At 34.2% G+C, this 18,187-nt stretch overlaps 1 long non-coding RNA gene across 2 annotated transcripts in view; it reads right to left on the reverse strand.

Annotated features, from left to right (window-relative positions):
* Nucleotides 1-712: 712 nt before the first annotated feature.
* The window catches only part of LOC132529039 (uncharacterized), a 140,828-nt gene continuing 123,353 nt past the window's right edge, over nt 713-18,187 (reverse strand). For both annotated transcript variants that reach the window (XR_009543359.1, XR_009543360.1), the window contains exon 3: nt 713-1,016. This is a non-coding gene — a long non-coding RNA (uncharacterized LOC132529039). The remainder of the gene's footprint in view (nt 1,017-18,187) is intronic.

Consider the following 18,187-nt stretch of genomic DNA (forward strand, 5'->3'; position numbering starts at 1 on the left):
TTTTCCAGTTGTATTTATGTTGGAGCCATTTCTGAAAAAAACCTATTTAACAGATAACCATTTAACCATTAAACTACCTATTGGAATGACTACTTTATTGGCACTACGGAGGATGTTAGAATAATGCTGAACATTTGGATGACATAGGAGGGAAAAAAAGTTGCAAAATCTTTCAAAAATTCTACATATATTTGGAACGGTGGAAAGGAAATATCTGAATATTTGATCAAACTCCCATCAATTTTTACCCAATTGTTTGGTATTCAGTAGGTATAGACAAGGCTGGTGGGTTTATAGCATTTAAAAATAATTGGGGGCTTCCCTGGTAACACAGTGGTTGAGAGTCTGCCTGCCAATGCAGGGGACACGGGTTCGAGCCCTGGTCTGGGAGGATCCCACATGCCGCAGAGCAATTAGGCCCGTGAGCCACAACTACTGAGCCTGCGCCTCTGGAGCCTGTGCTCTGCAAAAAGAGAGGCCGTGGCAGTGAGAGGCCCGCGCACCGCGATGATGAGTGGCCTCTGCTCGCCTCAACTAGAGAAAGCCCTCGCACAGAAACGAAGACCCAACACACCCCAAAATAAATAAATAAATGAATAAATCAAATAATAATAATAATTGACACATGTATAAGGAAAGATAAATCTGTTCTTTGAAGGTCACTCTTGTAGGGCACAACTCTACAAAGTATCACATTACAGAGAAACACATATTTGACTCGCCCACAAATTGGAAAATAACGTTAAGTGATGACTGAAGTCTCATATAAAGGTAGAAATAGAGGGATGGGGAAGTGGTTGGTGGCTTGTGTTTATAATACAGTCTGTGATAAAACATCATAAAATTCATTGAGACTTCAAAATTTCACATATCCTACCAATCTTGCCTAATATTCTCCTTTGTACTCCTTAAGACTCTAGCCATTTCTCTCTTTTCTCTTTCTTCTCTCTTTTGGAGCTCTTTCTTCTATAGAATGAGATCAAAACTCCAGTTTGGGTAGACACCCCAATCTCGACCTGTAAAAACCAAATTTATTATTGAATTGCATTGCTTTGTCACTCAATACAGCTTTAGCTTTCTAATCTTACAACCTTGCATTTGAATCCCAGATTTGCCATTAAAATATGGGAACAATATTTTCCTAATGCCATCAATAATAAATGTACAATAAATACTTAATGTACAGTGATTGGCACAAAGTTTTTGATCAGAAAACAAAAACTAATATTTGTCAAATGGATGAACTGATACTTTTTTTCATAAAAATAAATTTACAGAAAATCTGTATCTAAATTTGTTTCAAAAATAAACTCTGAATGAACAAGGAGAAATTAATATTTAAAATAACTTTTTTTGTGAATGCTTCATAAAATTATAAGTATTTTTAAAGCAATTATTTTCTTTTTTTATATTTTTTGAAATATAGTTGATTTACAATGTTGTGTTAATTTCTGCTGTATAGCAAAGTGATTCAGATATACGTATATATATTATTTTTTCATATTCTTTTCCATTTTGGTTTACCATAGGATATTAAATATAGCTCCCTGTGCTATACACTAGGACCTTGTTGTTTATCCATCTTATATATACTAGTTTGCATCTAAAGCAATTATTTTTCATGATCCCAGTTGGACCAAGACACTTGGAGATGTTAGACAAGTGATTGCAATGTTCTGTTACAAAAACAAAATTATGTCCTTAAAATTTAAGAAGTGTTCATTATCTCATGAACTTTAAAAAAATGACATTTAATATGAGAACCAAGTCTTAATCATTTGGAAACCCACAATACATACAGGGCTTTTTTTATCCCCAATATAGTACTTTCCCCCTGTGCCACTGAAGCAAATCTGTATTTTCCAAATATGGCTTATCATCAGATCACCTGAAACCCTTAGGACAAACTTGATTTTTGTGCCATATTCCAGATCTATTGAGTTAGAGTCTTCTGTGCAGAAGTCTGGGAAAAAGCAGCCACCTCCCATGCAATTCTGATGATGAGCAAATTTTAAGAAACACTGGGCTAGATGACCTCCAAGGCCCCTTTCTAGCTTCTGATTTCTGACAGTCTATTTTAGGAAGGAAATGTTAATTTTAATGTACCACATTTGTTTAAACTGAGTAAAATTTTATGGCAATTAAATAATCAAACTCCTTGCAAATTGAAAAAAAAAATCCGTGTGGTAGCAGGAATAGAAGCAAAATTCTCAATTTAGTTTTGACTCTGATCATACATTTCGGTATGGTAATCAAAGAAAAAAATATGGTGATTTTTGTTTTGCCTTTAAAGCTAATTTTTATATCCTTGAAAATGTGACTACCAATATGGCTGCACTTTCAGTGATAATTTGCTCTTTGAATGTTTTTCTCCTAAAATGCGGAAATCAGTATATATTGATATATGGGACAGTAACAGTTGTATTAGTTACAGTTTACTTAGTACTGTTTCCAATGAAATTTCTTTGATTGTTCATCATATTTAAATTCATCAAAATCATATTAGGTTACTAGTAAAATTAATTGTATTAAAAGTTTCAATTTTAATTTTTTACTAGTTTATATCTTAAAACACAATGTATTTTCAAACTGTTAATGTATGTGGCCAATAATATGTGAACTTGAAAAGGATATAGTGTTTCTACATCTCCCCTAGCTAACTACAATAAAATCTCTTCTAGTTTAAAACCTACTGCACATTCTATCCACCCCCTTCCCAACCAATACAGATCCTCAATATTTTCACAGACTTTTCACAAAAACTTCTTGTTTAAGTTATTATTGGTAATAGTCAATAAGTGATGCTTATTTGATAACCCCAAAACAATACACATAACTGAATAGCTGAATTCAAAATAAGAATAAAAATTATACCTTAGAACTCATATTTAACTACCACTGAAGTCATTATAATAATAATCACATATCAGCAGAAAAAGACATTTTTCCTCTTCTGCTAAAGAGAGTACCAGAACTGGAATTCTCATCATCAGAATGAAAACTTCTGTTCTCCATGGGTTAATTGTCAGCAGAAGAACAAAAGTTTCTACACCAATGAATTCACAATGTGTTGCATGATATCCTTGCTTACTAAAATAAGATGGTAAACCAGTAAATAATTTCACCTCTATCTTTAGGAACATCCCCCAGATCCATTTATTCAAGCAATAGATTGCTCAACTAGCCCCCTGTCAGCACAGTACCTTGCTCATTTGAGTAAATGGTTTTCTTTCCAGGACAACTGGGCAAACTTGCTTTCTTATCAAATAATGGTTTACTTACCAAAAGTGGCTCAAAATTCCCCTACTTGGTGTGTCCACCAATACTAGAGTATTATATCAAGGATTTTACTCAATAGGAAGGAGATTCCTTCTTTGAAAGATCTGCCTTAGACCATCCCAACCCAGACCCTAAACGTTTTTTGAGGCATTCCTAAGATTCAGTTAAGAAGATATTCTCCCTTACGACAGTAATGAACTAGGCTTTGCTTGATGAACAGTTGTTATGGGACTTTCTTTCTTTCTTTCTTCCTTCCTTCCTTTCTTTTTTTCTTCTTTTTTTTTTGGTGTGTGTGTGTTCTTTTGGGAATCTGCGATTGACAATCTTCTGTTTTTTATATTAAAAAGTAATTTTTATTCTTATTGATTACAATAATACTTTCACATGAGCTATATAAATTGTTATCACATTCCATAAAAGAATACATTATATATTTTTGTTTTGGTGTTTAGACAATCTGCAAAACTATTATGTCTATTAATTATGGTTCATTCTTTTTTTCAAATGATAAAATAATCATTAATATTAATTATAAGAAAGTATAGGAAGAAATTTTCTGACTTAATAAATTTCAAATTTTAATCTAACTTTAAATAACCTATTGTACTTATTACACACATACAGATCAAAATAATAATCAACATTTTGATTAGTGTTTAAAATAAGCAGAAACAAAACCTACAAGAAAACCTGCATTGGATTCTGAATACAGTTTGTTTTCCTTTTTGGTGATTCTTTGTACTTTTACAATTTTTAATTGTTTTAAAAGTTTATTTTTTGTTATCTTTAAAGCTGGAGATAGAGGATGGTCTCAGGTCTATAAAAATATGATTATAAATATTCTACACTGATTGAAGTGAGCCTATATTTTCTTCTTTATGCATTTTGTATTTTATAATGTATTTGCAATGAAATAAATATGTGTAAAGTCTTAGAAAATTATAAATATTTAAAATGAATACATTTTAAAATGTATAAAACCTACAATAATATTTTAATGAACAGTTGAAATGTTATAAAACATGAAGAAAATTATTTTTTATGTAATAAAAAACAATATAGTTCTAACTTTTAATACAACATGGGTTTGTAAATAGATGTAGGTAAGTTTTTCTCAATGTGGTCTTTTCAATAATATTTTAATAAAAATCTTTGCAATCTATAACAGAAGATTGGAAAGTGGATATACATACTGAAACATGAACCTAATAATTTAGTCACAATAGTGATGGACTAATATTTCATTACCAGGGAATTTTACTTAAAATTGCTCATAATACATTACTTTGGCAATAGATATTGATGTATTAGAAAGTGACTCTCTTATGATGGGGCTAAATCCCTGCATAGTTATGAATAATTGGTTTCCATAATAATAAATTTCATGCAGAAAAAAAATGACATCATTATTGTCTTTTTATATTGTATTAAGAGTAGGAAGACTTACATAGCACATTCATTCATTTAGTTAACACTATTTATTGAGTTACTACTGTGTTCACTGTTCTAGACACTTGGGAAACATATAATCAATCACAGATCTTGGACACCATTGTCAAGAAAAGTTGATCAGTCAATCTCAGAAAGAAATGGAAATTTTATATCAGCCAAATTGAGGATTATAACTCAGGAACAGCATCTCAGAAAGCTCCAAGAATTGTTCTGCTCATTAGAAGTCAAAGCACAGTTATATAAAATTTTTGAGAGGACTCTACATTAAATGATGTATTACTGACAGTTTGCACAATCTAGATCTGCAAGTACAAAGTGGTGAGTCATCAGGGCCCTGGCAGTCCAGTGGTTAAGACTCCACACTTCCACTGCAGTGGGCATGGCTTTGATCCCTGGTCTGGGAACTAAGATCCCTGCATGCTGCGTGGTACAGCCAAAAAAAAAAAAACCCATAAAGTCGTGAGTCATCATGACAAGATCAAGGTGAAAAGTTATCTTTTAAGTTTTCTTGTTGATGCTGGGAGAATGTTGCTTTTTATGGTTGAGCAGGTATTTCTGCCGATGGGCGAGGTTTGGTTGATACTCAGTGCACAGTGGAGGGGAGAGAAGAAGCCAAAGGGCAGAGAAAATTTTTTCATTTTTAAATTTTTCTTGTCTTGCCATAGAATATGAATTTTACTTTACACCATGCCGGATGAAACAGTGGAGAAAGAATTAACCCTTTACACAGCGTTTGCTATGTGTTAGGTACTGTCTAAGTGTTTTCCAAATATTAAGCCATTTATTCCTCATAACAACTGAAAAAATGGGCACTCATCTTCTGTATTTTAGAGTTGAGGAAACTGAAGCAGAAGCACAGAGTGTTTAAGAGCCTCTCTGCGGTCACGCAGCTAGTGCGTGGTAGAGCCAAGATTCAAACACTGAAGCAGCGTGCTTCCAAGGCTGTGTTCTTAAAAGCCATGCTGAGGTGCTTAATTTTTCATAGCAAATAAATGCTGGATTGTTGCTAAAGTTATTTTCTAAATTAAATATAGTTCTTAACCCCAAATTATTTTAACGCCTATTTTATTCTTTAAATTGTTATACTACCAGTTGTATCAAAAGAAAATAAGCACAGGAGATACATTATTTTTCCCTTGTCTCTTTCATAGAAGCTGAAAATTTTGTTGTGTGATATCATTGAAACCACTTTTTTTTTTCACTACTGTTACTTGCAAAGAATTTACTTCTCAAAAAAACCCCAGAGAATTGTATCTTCTCATATAACACTGTGGATCCAGCTTATTTTGTCTTTAACTGAAGTATACATTAAGTGCAGCAGAGAATTGTCTCACTATCATTAACAGATATTAAAGTGAATTTTCTCAGTATTACAGAAGGAGAGAAAGTTGCATTACTTGTTAATATATTGGCATAATCCCTAATTAAAAAGACCTAGGAATTATCATTATGTTTTGAAAATGATAAATTAAGAAAAAAGTTTTTCCCCATATAAACTTACATACTTATTAAAATATCTCAGGTTATCCCGGTTGTGCAAATATGGTTCATTTATTGTGCACCTATGGCTTACACTGTGCCTAGGGGAGTTCTAAGAAGATGGAGTTCCAAAGAAAATCACAATTTCCTGTAATCTGAACTCTGCTCAGAGTGCCCCCTACCATACCCAGCCCATATTCCTTGCAGGTCTCTTTGTTGATAGCTCTATTCTGGGAACAGGCCCTGTACCTAATTTCTTTTAGGCAGTTAGGGGGAATTAAGGTTAAAGTTTCTCCTGAGTCTTTTGGGCCTTGATTGTTTTCAGCTCAAAATAATCCTCATGCCAAAGAGACCCATTTTGGGGTGGCAAATCCTACTCCCTTATACAACACATTACCAGTTTGAATTACATCTGATCCTGCAGTTGGGAAGGCTCTCTCTCATTTGCAACTGGCCTCTCACTTGTACTGGGAAAGGTTTTAGATTATCAAGTCCTACATTTCACATCTCAGGGATTGGATCCCCATTTTTTAAATCATTACATATTTGTTACTAAAACAAAGATGGCTATTTTTTCCCACTGGCTGAAGGATTAAAACTGCAAAAGAGACCCCAGAAGTCAGACCTGCCCATTTGTCAATGAACCCACACAGTAGTTTAAAAAAATTATCTATTTAAATTGATTTATCAGTTTGAAGGTGGAGCCCAATGTGACAAGTCAAAACAAGTAATGACGAGTCTGGATAAATGAAGAGAAGCTTAGAGAACTATCATAAATTAAACTATCATAAAATTAAAGGAGAAAACATTCCAGCATTTGGAAATGATTTTTAAACCTTATGATTTAAAATTGAAAAAAGGAATGGCTCTTGCTAGAAACTTGACTGGGTAAAAGAATAAATATCTTAGAGTACAGATGAAAAATACAAAGAAGTGAATAACTGAAAATGAAAGGGATTTAAGCATAATTATAATGGTTTATAGTTTCCTTTCATCTAAATGGACGATATTGTTATTGAACACTTCAATTTAAGGGCCAAGTACGGATTTTCTAAGCAGGAGAGACTATAGAAATATAATGATAGCATGGCACTCAAAAATTCTAAATGATTCAAACGAAGCCCAGGGATTGAGAGTTGGACTGCTATGTAGTGTTTTAAGTGTTATTGTTGAAGTATGAGGATATCACAGTATAGTATGGTATAGTATACCATAGTATGGTATAGTATAGTTTGTAAGGACAAATATACCATACTGATGATAGTCAGGGAATACTTTTTATGAAGCAAAGCTAAATCCTGAATGGGGAAAGCAACATAACCAAGTAAAGTGGTGATATTTACTTGGGAGCAAGACCCAAATAGAAGTAGTTTTTAAAACTCCCCAGGGGATTCAAATACAGCCAAGTTTGAGAAGGTACTACTATCACTTAGTGGAGAAGAGTCAAAATGTATAGCGAGAAATAGATCCTCCTAAATAATTTTAGAATGCCCTTTACTTCATTGAAAATCCTGGATGTGAACCATCTAATTAGAATCTCCATAAGTTCAAATTACTGTAGGTATTCTAATTCAATACAATTATTAAAAAAAATAATCTAAATATAGCATACTCTCAGAAAATATTGTTTGCCCCTAAAAATATTTTTTCTTTCAATTATTTTTTTAAAAATGACCCTTGATACATGAAGTTTGTTTTATTTGACCTCTGTCTGGTTTTCAACTTTTTCACTGGCTAAGTTTTAATTAAATTGAAATGAAATTTTCAGAAGCACACTTGATCCAAATTCAAATGACAAAACAAAACTATACTTTTTAGTTATCCTCTCAGTAGTGACAAATAAACAATAATAAAAATAAATTATAACCTCAAAACACTAAGCACCACCCAAACAGAATGCGTTCCAACTGTAACAATAACAGGTATGCTCTGTATAGGTATGTACCTGATAAAATATAGCCTTTGCAAAGATAGTGCATTAGGCTTGCCAGAATTGCATTTTTCTGAGCGAGGCCTTCTTGATTCTTTTAAATGAAGTGGGACAATAGTCTCAGAACAACTAAATATAGAAAAAAAAACCCACAGGATTTTTACTATTTACTGTCAATATTCATATTTTGCCTACACTCTTTTCAGTCTGTGCTGCAGCATTGTTGTGAATGTCTAAGAATTCTTAGATCTTTTTAACTCTTATCACACATTTGGACACAGAAGGCTCTGACCACAATTTATAGAACAGCTTTGAGGACTAGACTGAGAGACAATTTCACAGGATGAATTGTAACTTATTTTGGCTTTGGCAGATCAGTTTCTGTTCTCTATTTGAAGCATTAAAAATAAATAAGCATAATTTCTGGACAAAGAGTACTCACAGGGGTTTTACAAACAGTATATTTTCTTCCTTTATTGCACTGTATGTCTTACATTAGGAATGAACACAAAAGTCTTGACATAATTTGATAGTCACGATTTATTAATTTATTTTTTCTTTCTAAAACAAAAGATAAGTACAATGAATTCTTCAGTGGAAATCAGGTGCATACAGAAATTTAGCCAAAGGTAACATTATTGGACATAACATTGTGGGTATGGAAATAGAAAGTTGTAGTGCCAAATACTTTGAATCCTCTTTAATTAACATTATAATCAAAACTATAATGAGAAGTAAGAAGCAGAGGATAATGTTAACACGGTGCTTTTGAGAATGTATAAGAGGGGAGCCAGTCATTAATCCTCTTCTGTATCAAAAAAGAACCTGAAAAATATTTACAAATCAGGTACCATAAAGACACAACAAATAAGTAGTTTAGCCAGGGTGTTGACGTGCTGAGGACACTGTTTAAAAAAGAATTATGCATACTGTATCCCCTGTGATGGTAAAATTGAGCTTTGGCATGCTATAAATAGAAAGGTGGGATTGCACAGTGGGTGAGAGCACATGACCACTGGAGCCAGATGAATTGGGCAGAAACCCAGCTCTACCACCAACCAGTTTCATGACTTTGAAGCAAGTTAGTTGATTTATTTATGCCCTAGTTCCCTCATCTATAAAATGGAAGTAAAATGGAATAAAAACACCTGCCTCAGAGGATTGATGATGATAAAGTATTTAGAACAGAGCCTGCCCAGTGTAAGCAGTATGTAAAGGATTGTTTTACTATTTTTTAATTGCTGAAAAATGTGAAAAGTTCTGTATATTCTCCTTTAACTACAAAAAGTCAATAGTTATTTGGGTGGAATTAAGTCTTACCCTTGAGGTTAGGATAGCTTCTAAGCTTGTTTTACATGTTTGTTGCAGGGAATTGTGTTACACTCACCTTAAGAATGTGTAGAAAATTATGATTGATAAATTACATTTGTTGCAGGAAATTGAATTTCCTTGTGTAAATTGTAAAGTACACACCAGCATTATTGTGATGAACTTTCTGTCTATGACCTCTAAAACACCCCTTTCTATTTGTCACAATATTTTTCCTGTTTATCAGAATGCATCATATTTTGTCTTGACAATCTTAGCTATGTACCCAGTGGAAAAATAAACTGATTGTAACCTACTGAGTCCTAAAATAAATGTGAAGCATGTTTTTTTCAACATGAAGAAATAAAGATGAATATAACTTGGTTTTGCTGCTAATAAGCTTATCTTTAACCTAAGATTTAATCCGCACTACTACTACTACTTATGTTTAGCCATGACCCTGATAGGGATAAAGGGATCATACATCTCAATTTATACCTGTTTTTCCTGGCATAATTAATATGTCCCCTTCTGCATATTTCAAAGTTTTCCCCGTTTGGATAATAAATTATATGGTCACCCTCAATAATGGATATTACCTACCCAAAGGCTCTTTCAGTAAAATGTGGTTCAGGAATTGGACATTAAGATAATGGACATGGTTGATCTAAAATAATGACTGATTTAGCAAGAGGCAAAGTGTTGTCATCTGATGAGATCCAGGAATATGGCCCCCTCATAATGATCTGCCCCTGCACTGATGCCTGAACTCCACCATAGAGATTTATTTCTGCTGCCTATTTAAGACAGGAAGAGAGAGAGAGAGAGAGGGAGAGAGACAGACAGAGAGACAGAGAGAGATCACTTTTATGGTATTCCAGCCAAAAATTCATAATCAGAATCTAATATGAGGAAACTTCAGAAAAGGCCAGTTTGAGGAAAGTTCTATAAAATAATTAGCCTATAGTCTTTAAAAAGACATTATTGGGCTTCCCTGGTGGCGCAGTGGTTGAACGTCCCTGGTTGGCAATACTTCACATGTGTTGTTACATTTCATTGTTGGGATACATATTAAGTGTGTTCCTGTACGATTCCAATGGGAAGAGACACCTAGAAGCTTATATCTGGCTTCTCCTAGACTTTGTCCTATGTGCCTTTTCCTTTTGCAGATTTTAGTAAGTATCTTTTCACTGTATTAAACTATAACCATGAATATAATAGCTTTCCTGCATCCTGTGAATACTTCTAGAATCATCAAGTTTGAAAGTGGCCTTGAAAACCCCCGACACAGTTCCTATATTGGAAAAAATTGCTATGAAGAACATTACTAGAATGATTATTGAAACTGGAATATGGATTGAAAATTAGATAGAAATATATCAGTGTTAAAATTTCTGAATTGATTACTGTGTGCAAGAGATTATCTTTGTTATTAGCAAATGCACGTTGAAGTATAGTGGGGCCATGGGGCAAGATGACCACAACCTACTCTCAAATGCTTTTTTTTTTTTTTTGTATATGCATAAGTAGAGAGAAGAAGAAAACAAATATGTCAAATATTAAGAATTGACAGATTTGAGTAGAAGGCATATGGGCATTCTTTGTATGATTCTTGCAATTTTTCTGTGTTTCAAATTATGTCAAAATACCAAGTTAAAAACCTCTGCAAAGGATTATATATATACATACATATGTGTGTCTATGTGTTTAATCTTCATTTATAATTTAATGTGAATTCACTATCTGAGCTTTCTAAATATTACCCAAGGACTGCATTTAATAAGTAACTAGAAGGTAGAGAAAAAGTTCAATCATTCAACAGACAATTAAATGATTGGGCAGCTGGATGTTGACCTTAAGGTGGAAATTGTCACTAAAAAGAGAAACAGAAGGATTGAATAGAGATGTCAGTTGTCAGAATGGATATGTGGTCTCTGATAAGGTGGGCCAAAGATAAATTGGCAGACCCTGGGATGGAAGCAAAGATTTGCAGGCTAAGTTGGCGAAGACAATGGTGACTATCCAGTTTTCAGTTAAGCATGGGTTTCAGAGAATATGATGACAATGATCCAGATATGCAGATTGGTGGTGTTGGAAAGTCTAGGATGGGATACAGAAAAGGTTTCCAGACAGGTGGCAAAACGTAGGTATAGGGAGTCAGGGAACAGGCAATTTCTAAGGGATCCAGACTAAGTCGTAAGTATCATACAAATTTGGAAGAAATTACCAGACATCCAATGGTGGTGAAAGTTAAAAAAAAAAAAGAAAGAAAAGAAGAAAGGGACTCCAGGCTTCAGAAATATTGGTAAGAAGAGAGAACAGTATTAGGACCTAGGTACCAATTGATGGGATAGATGGAAAGGAACCTAATCAATTCAGTAATTAAGTTTATTGAGGTACAGAAACCCAACAGAATTGATAATATGAAATGCTGAACAATCAACTGTTGGCCTAGAGCTTTTTAAATAGAGGTTCCCAGCTGCTGAGAAGGGACAGAGTTTGCAGGTGGGAATTAAGTGGTCCCAGCTGGGAAATTTGGAGGACTTGAAGAAGAGAGTGCCAAGCAGTCACTGCAATTAGTTTTTCCAAAAAAAAATTTCTATGACTGCCAAATTAAAGAGGTGCTAAAGAGGAATATGGAAGAAAAATGCATTTGGGATTCATACAGATCTGCATGTAAAACTTGTCTCTCCCACTTACTGCCTATGTGAACTTTATCAAACCTCATAATAGTATCTAATTCAGAGGACTAATTTTAGAAATAAAATAAATTAAGCAAATATGTAAGCTTTTGGTCCAGTGCTTGGCACAAAGATTGCACTTAGTAAATGATAGATTTAATTATTATGGGTGGAACAAGAGATTGCATAATATTCTCTCTCTTGCTGCCAATTGGTAAGTGACAGAGGTAGACATACTCGGATTCCTAGCTTCATTGGCCAATATTTAAAACAAAAATGAAACAAAACAAAACAAAATAACCAACAGGTAAAGTAAAAGTCTTCTTGTGATACAAAAGCTCTGCATAGTGGTAGCCTGCTTCTGAAGTTTGCTTTCCCAATGAGAGATGGGTGTACACATAATGTTGACTTTAAGGTCTACCAGGTGGACTGAGAGTTAAAGTTGGCTAGTGTCTCAACTGCTGTGGGAAAACTTAAATGTAAATGAGATCTTACATTCTCCAAATTTGAGGCCCACATACTGCTGGGAGGAAAACATTAAGCCATATGATAATGAAACTATATTGAAGCCTCCAGTTGCAAATGCCAAAGAATGTCATTCATATTTACACTGGGCCTAGAATCTCACCCAGCTGGGAATCTGACAGAAATATGAATTATATATAATTGAAATATGTAAACTGTGGACTGAAAGTGAGAGCGTAGAAAAATTATTACAAAATTAATTCCACCACAATTATATCACCAAGTAAACAAGGTTTTTTTTTTTTAAATATTAGCACTTTATTTTCTTGTTCCATTTCTACAACTCTTTATTTTCATAATTGTCTATTTGTAGTCGTACAGAAAATAATCTATTAAAGCTGGAAAATATTTCTGTGTGGATAATTTACTTTTGTTCACTTTATCTCATTTGATTTTTGTAGCAACTCTTTGAGTTGTGAAGGGCATATGATATTCCCATTTTGTAGCTAAAAACCTGAAGTTCAGAGAGTTCGTAAGAATTGCCCAAGGTCACACAGCAGATAAGCCAAATCTGGAATTGCAATTTCTCACTCCAAAAGAAGCATGGTTTCTAATTCATTATTCTAACAAAATTTCTAACAGCTCAAGGCAACATTCCTAGGATGACCTAGCCCTCCTTAAGTGCTTGCCTAAGGAAACTCAAGGCTGTCAAAGGAATTTACTGTTTGTTTCAGCCCATACCAGAAGATAAGGCCCCATCTCCCAGTCTCTATGGAGGGTAGGAATCTAATTTAGATAAATGCCAGTTAGCACATAGGTTTCACAGGGACCAACATGCCCTTCCTACATTTTGTAATTTTTCACTTGCCTGACTTTTCTGAGACTCCACTCATCCCCTTCCCCATTTCTTCATCCTCCCTTTATAATAACCAGTCTTCTCTATAAAGGTCGAAGTTGAGGTCAGTTCACACTGGACAGACTGTTCCCTACTGCAGTAGTGTCGTGCTGATTAAAATCTGTCCTTATCACTCTAACTAGTATTCAACTTCCTTCATCTTTGACAATAACCCCTAGATTGAGAAGAATTAAAAGCTTTAAATATATAAGCATACCTTGTTTTATTGCACTTGGCTTTATCGTGATTCAGATACTGCTTTTTTTTTACAAACTGAAGGTTTATGACAACCCTGCATCAAGCAAGTCTATTGGCACCATTTTTCCAACAGCATTTGCTCACTTTGTGTCTGTGTCACATTTTGTTAATTATTACAATATTTCATTAATATTATATTTGTTATGGTGATCGTGATCAGTGATCTTTGATGTTGCTACTATGACTTGTTCAAGGCTCAGATGATGGTTAGTGTTTTTAGCAGTAAGGTATTTCTTAATTAAGATAGAAAGCAAAAAATTCATGTGTCTCGCTTTAGTGCAATATTCACTTTATTGCTGTGGTCTGGAACCTAACCGGAGATATCTTTGAAGTATGTCTGTATTAAGTGTTGGTAAGGATAGAATCCAGTGAAAACACTTCTACACTGCTGGAGGACTATAATTTGTACTATAAATTGGACAGTTTTCAACATGTAGTAAAGCTGAGAGTTCTTACCCTGTGACTCAGCATTTCTTTTCCTGTCCTTTACAGACTTCCTTACCAGGGTAGTTACCTAGAAAATACTGTTGCACACAAGCATCAGGATGCTTGCATAAGAATACTACAAGTGGGGCTTCCTGGTGGCGCAGTGGTTGAGAGTTTGCCTGCCGATGCAGGGGACACGGGTTCGTGCCCCGGTCCAGGAAGATCCCACATGCCGCAGAGTGGCTGGGCCCATGAGCCATGGCCGCTGGGCCTGTGCGTCTTTAGGCTGTGCTCTGCAGCGGGAGAGGCCACGACAGTGAGAGGCCTGCGTACCGCAAAAAAAAAAAAAAAAAAAAAAAGCATACTACATGTGGGAAACATCTAGATACAAACTAGATGCATAAAAACAGAGGGAGAGACAAAACATGTCCAGTGCATTCATAATATTCATACAATGGAATATTTTATAATAATAAAAGTAAATGAACCACAGCTGCATTTATCAATATTTGTGTCTCTCACAAGTATAATATTGAGCAAAAATTTAGAGAATTCATGCAATATACCATTTGTATAAATTTTAAATTAGTCGCCAAAAGAACAATAATAATAATAATATAAAGTATATAAAGAAAATAGAGGAATGGCAAGAGAAAAAAAAAGGAAAAATATTCAGGATGCTGGTCCCTTCAGGGCAGGAGGAGGAATCCAAGAAGAGATATATCTTAACCTGGGTGGTAGATACAGTAGTCTATTATGATATGTTTTATAAAGTGTATAATTATATATGTGTATGCTCAAAATGAAGTTAAAGTCATAGGTCATAAATTTTAAAAATCATAACCTAATATTCATAAATTATGAAAATGGGATATTTCTTATATACTTGTTTTTAAACTAAAGTCCATACCCCAACACATCAGTTCTGAGCTCTCAGCAAGTTCACAAAATCTTTGTAGTAAGCAAAGTCTCCCCCTCCACCCACCCATCCTCGTTGAAGAATGAATGTTTATTCTCTGGAAAAGTTGAACTTCAGGAGAGATTATGGACACAGGCAGAGAATCTTGCTGAAAGCAGGAGGATTTAATAAAAATGTGTATACTGCACCAAGAGAGTCTGACTCTGAGAACAGAGGTAACTAGGAGTTCATTGTCCCCTCATTCCCCTTGTCCTTCATCCCAACTCCTGACTGGCAGACCTGAAGATTCATTTAAAGAAAAACTGAACAGTATAAGAACACACCTTACTAACAACCCTTTCAGGAAATAAAAAGATCACTAGATGACCCTACAAGAGTTTGCTATAGTGGCTTACTCTTAAGTATGAGGGAACAGCCAAGTATTTTCAGACCATGAGGAAATTCTCTAATATTAATAAATGAGATTTTTAGAAAAAGAAAGACGCTCAAAGGAATTGAAGAATACAAAAGTACTGAGGTTGGGCAGGGGGAATGTTGATCTAAGCTTATTTTTTCATACATTTTTTTCATAAAGTAAAAGTTAAAATAAAAGGTAGAAATATTGGAATATATATATATATATACACACACACACACACACACACACACACACACACACACACTGCAATATATATATGTTCCAATATTTCTACCTTGTATTTGGGGATTAAAAAAAAAGACTTTGGCATTTAAAGAGAATTTAATAAGTTTTATCATTCATTATTTTAAATCTTATTCATTCTACTGATGAAATTTATTATATGATTATATTAGGAAATTTTAATACCTTTATATACTAACAAATTTAGATTTATTTTAGATTATTTTGTATCGTTTAATACCTTTACTATCCTTCTTGTCATTCATTGATTTTCAGATTTCAAATTCATATTTGTCTATTACTAAGAATTTTGATTCCTCTTTTGTACAGGCTGTGTCTTCTTACATCATGATGATGTACTTTTTTTTTTTTTTGTAAATTTTCTTTAGTTTCTTAATAGTAAATAATTTTCAGGGCTTTCATTTCCTCTATGTCTCCAAGGTGCTGTTTCCTTCCTTTGCCTTGTAGTAATTCTTCCTAGGCCTGTTGTTTATTTTTGGCTCTATATTTGTCCTTCATATTCTCAGCAAGGCAGAGATTCAGCTAAGCTCGGCATGTTCTGTTATTCAGGTTGTTCAGATGGATTTCTGTTCCAGTAGTTTTTTCTTTTTTTTTTTCACAGTAGGCTTGTTTCATTTCTGTGTAAGACTTGCAGCTGGACAGCATGTTGATAATCACGTGTGACCAAGTATGCCTTAATGTCCTTCTCAGGTTGGCTAACCTTTAAACACGCTTCTTCCTGACTCTTGGTTTCTGACGTCCCTTTTCTTACAGCATTTACTTTAGAAAGCTTGTAATTTTAAATCTCTTCTCTGCCCCTTGGAGAAACAATTGTTTTTAAAGGCCTCTTGCCCATTTTACAACCCAAGAATGTCTTTCTTAAGGACCTGGGAGCCATCTCTTTGAAATGTAATAATCAAGAAAGGTAGCTCCCTACTTCCTGAGAGGCACCTTGCTCACAGTTGGAAAAGTACCTCCTGTCATGAAAACATGACAAAGTTTACTTTTCCTTAGAACAAGGCCAGTTTAGCAAACACAGGTGGCCTGTGATTCCACTGCCCCCACTCGCCTCAGTTCTTAATATTCACCAGCCCTTTGGTGCATTGGAGTTGAGCTCAGGACTCTCTCCCTTATAGCAATAATCTGGAATAAAGCTTCGCTTGCCTGCATATCTTTGGTATGATTTTTGCTTCGACATGTGTTATGACTCAGTTGTCCTAAGCTTTCATGTAGAAAGGTTATGCTGACTTCAGAAGAGATGGTCACTAACTATACAGAGCTATGTACCTAACTAAAACAGAGCTATACACAAGAAGTATTTGAAAAAAAACAACCCCAGTAGACATGGCTCCCAGGCTTTTATTTCTTGTTTTACTTTCCTATGTTTGTTTCTTTTACTTTTGGCCTGTTTATCCTCAGGATGAAATGCAGCTCTCCACTTTTGTCTCCCTTATCATATAATCTCTGAGTAGATGCAGAAAGAAGTATTAAGTTAGTGGGAGAAGAATTCTCTAACTTCCCCCTAAAGCTTCAGCTGTACAGTAAAGAGATTAAAAAAAAAATCTCAATTTTCTTTTCTTCTTTTTATTCCTTTTTAAATTTTTAATTTCATAAAGCATCTCTAAAGAGAGGAGTTGCTGCATATGCTTAGTCTCTAGGACATTCAAACATGGGGATTAACACACATCAATTTATTCCCTGCTGTTGTAAGTACGTGGGACACTTCTTACAAATTAAGAGAACTGAAAATGCTCTTGAGAGGTCTGATTTACACTTATATTTAAATCAAAGAAAGCTGGAATATTTCAAAGAGAGAAGTAGAATTGTAGTGGTTCCTGGCTAGGAACAGGAGATCGTTTCGGATACCATTATAATTATACCAGTGAGTTAATAAAGGCTTTAACTAAAGATTGGAAATGTAGCTGAATATAATAAGATAGTTTCAAGAGGCTTTCGGAGATAGATTTGGCATGAATCTGTGATTATGTTTGGTGGATGAGGAAGAAAGGGGGAATAATTATGTCTAAACTTTCTATGTTGGGTCATGGTAGATGATCATGAACAAAACAGGAGTCCGTATGTGGTATATTGGAAAGATAATTTGTTTCTAATCTTGGATCTGCCTCAACAAATTGTATGACCTTATGAAAGTCTATTAAAACCTGGAGTCTCCAATTCTTCATCCCGTTTATCTTGATATTCCTTTTCAGCAGTAAATATCTAGTGTTCTTAAGGTAAATCAATCACCTTCATATTGAATGATCTCTTTCAAATCGTTAACAGGCACTTATATCAAGCATCTGTTGTGGTTGTTATATAACACTGAGAATTAAGAGAGATACAGAGTAAAGACAGTATATGTATAAAGACAATGGAAGAATAACCTGCACAATGCATTTATAAATTAATAAAGCAATATTATTTAAATTCTAGTATTTGTGTTATAAGAAGGTTA

The sequence above is a fragment of the Lagenorhynchus albirostris genome, chromosome 11 (genome assembly GCF_949774975.1).
Source record: "Lagenorhynchus albirostris chromosome 11, mLagAlb1.1, whole genome shotgun sequence".
NCBI lineage: Eukaryota > Metazoa > Chordata > Mammalia > Artiodactyla > Delphinidae > Lagenorhynchus > Lagenorhynchus albirostris.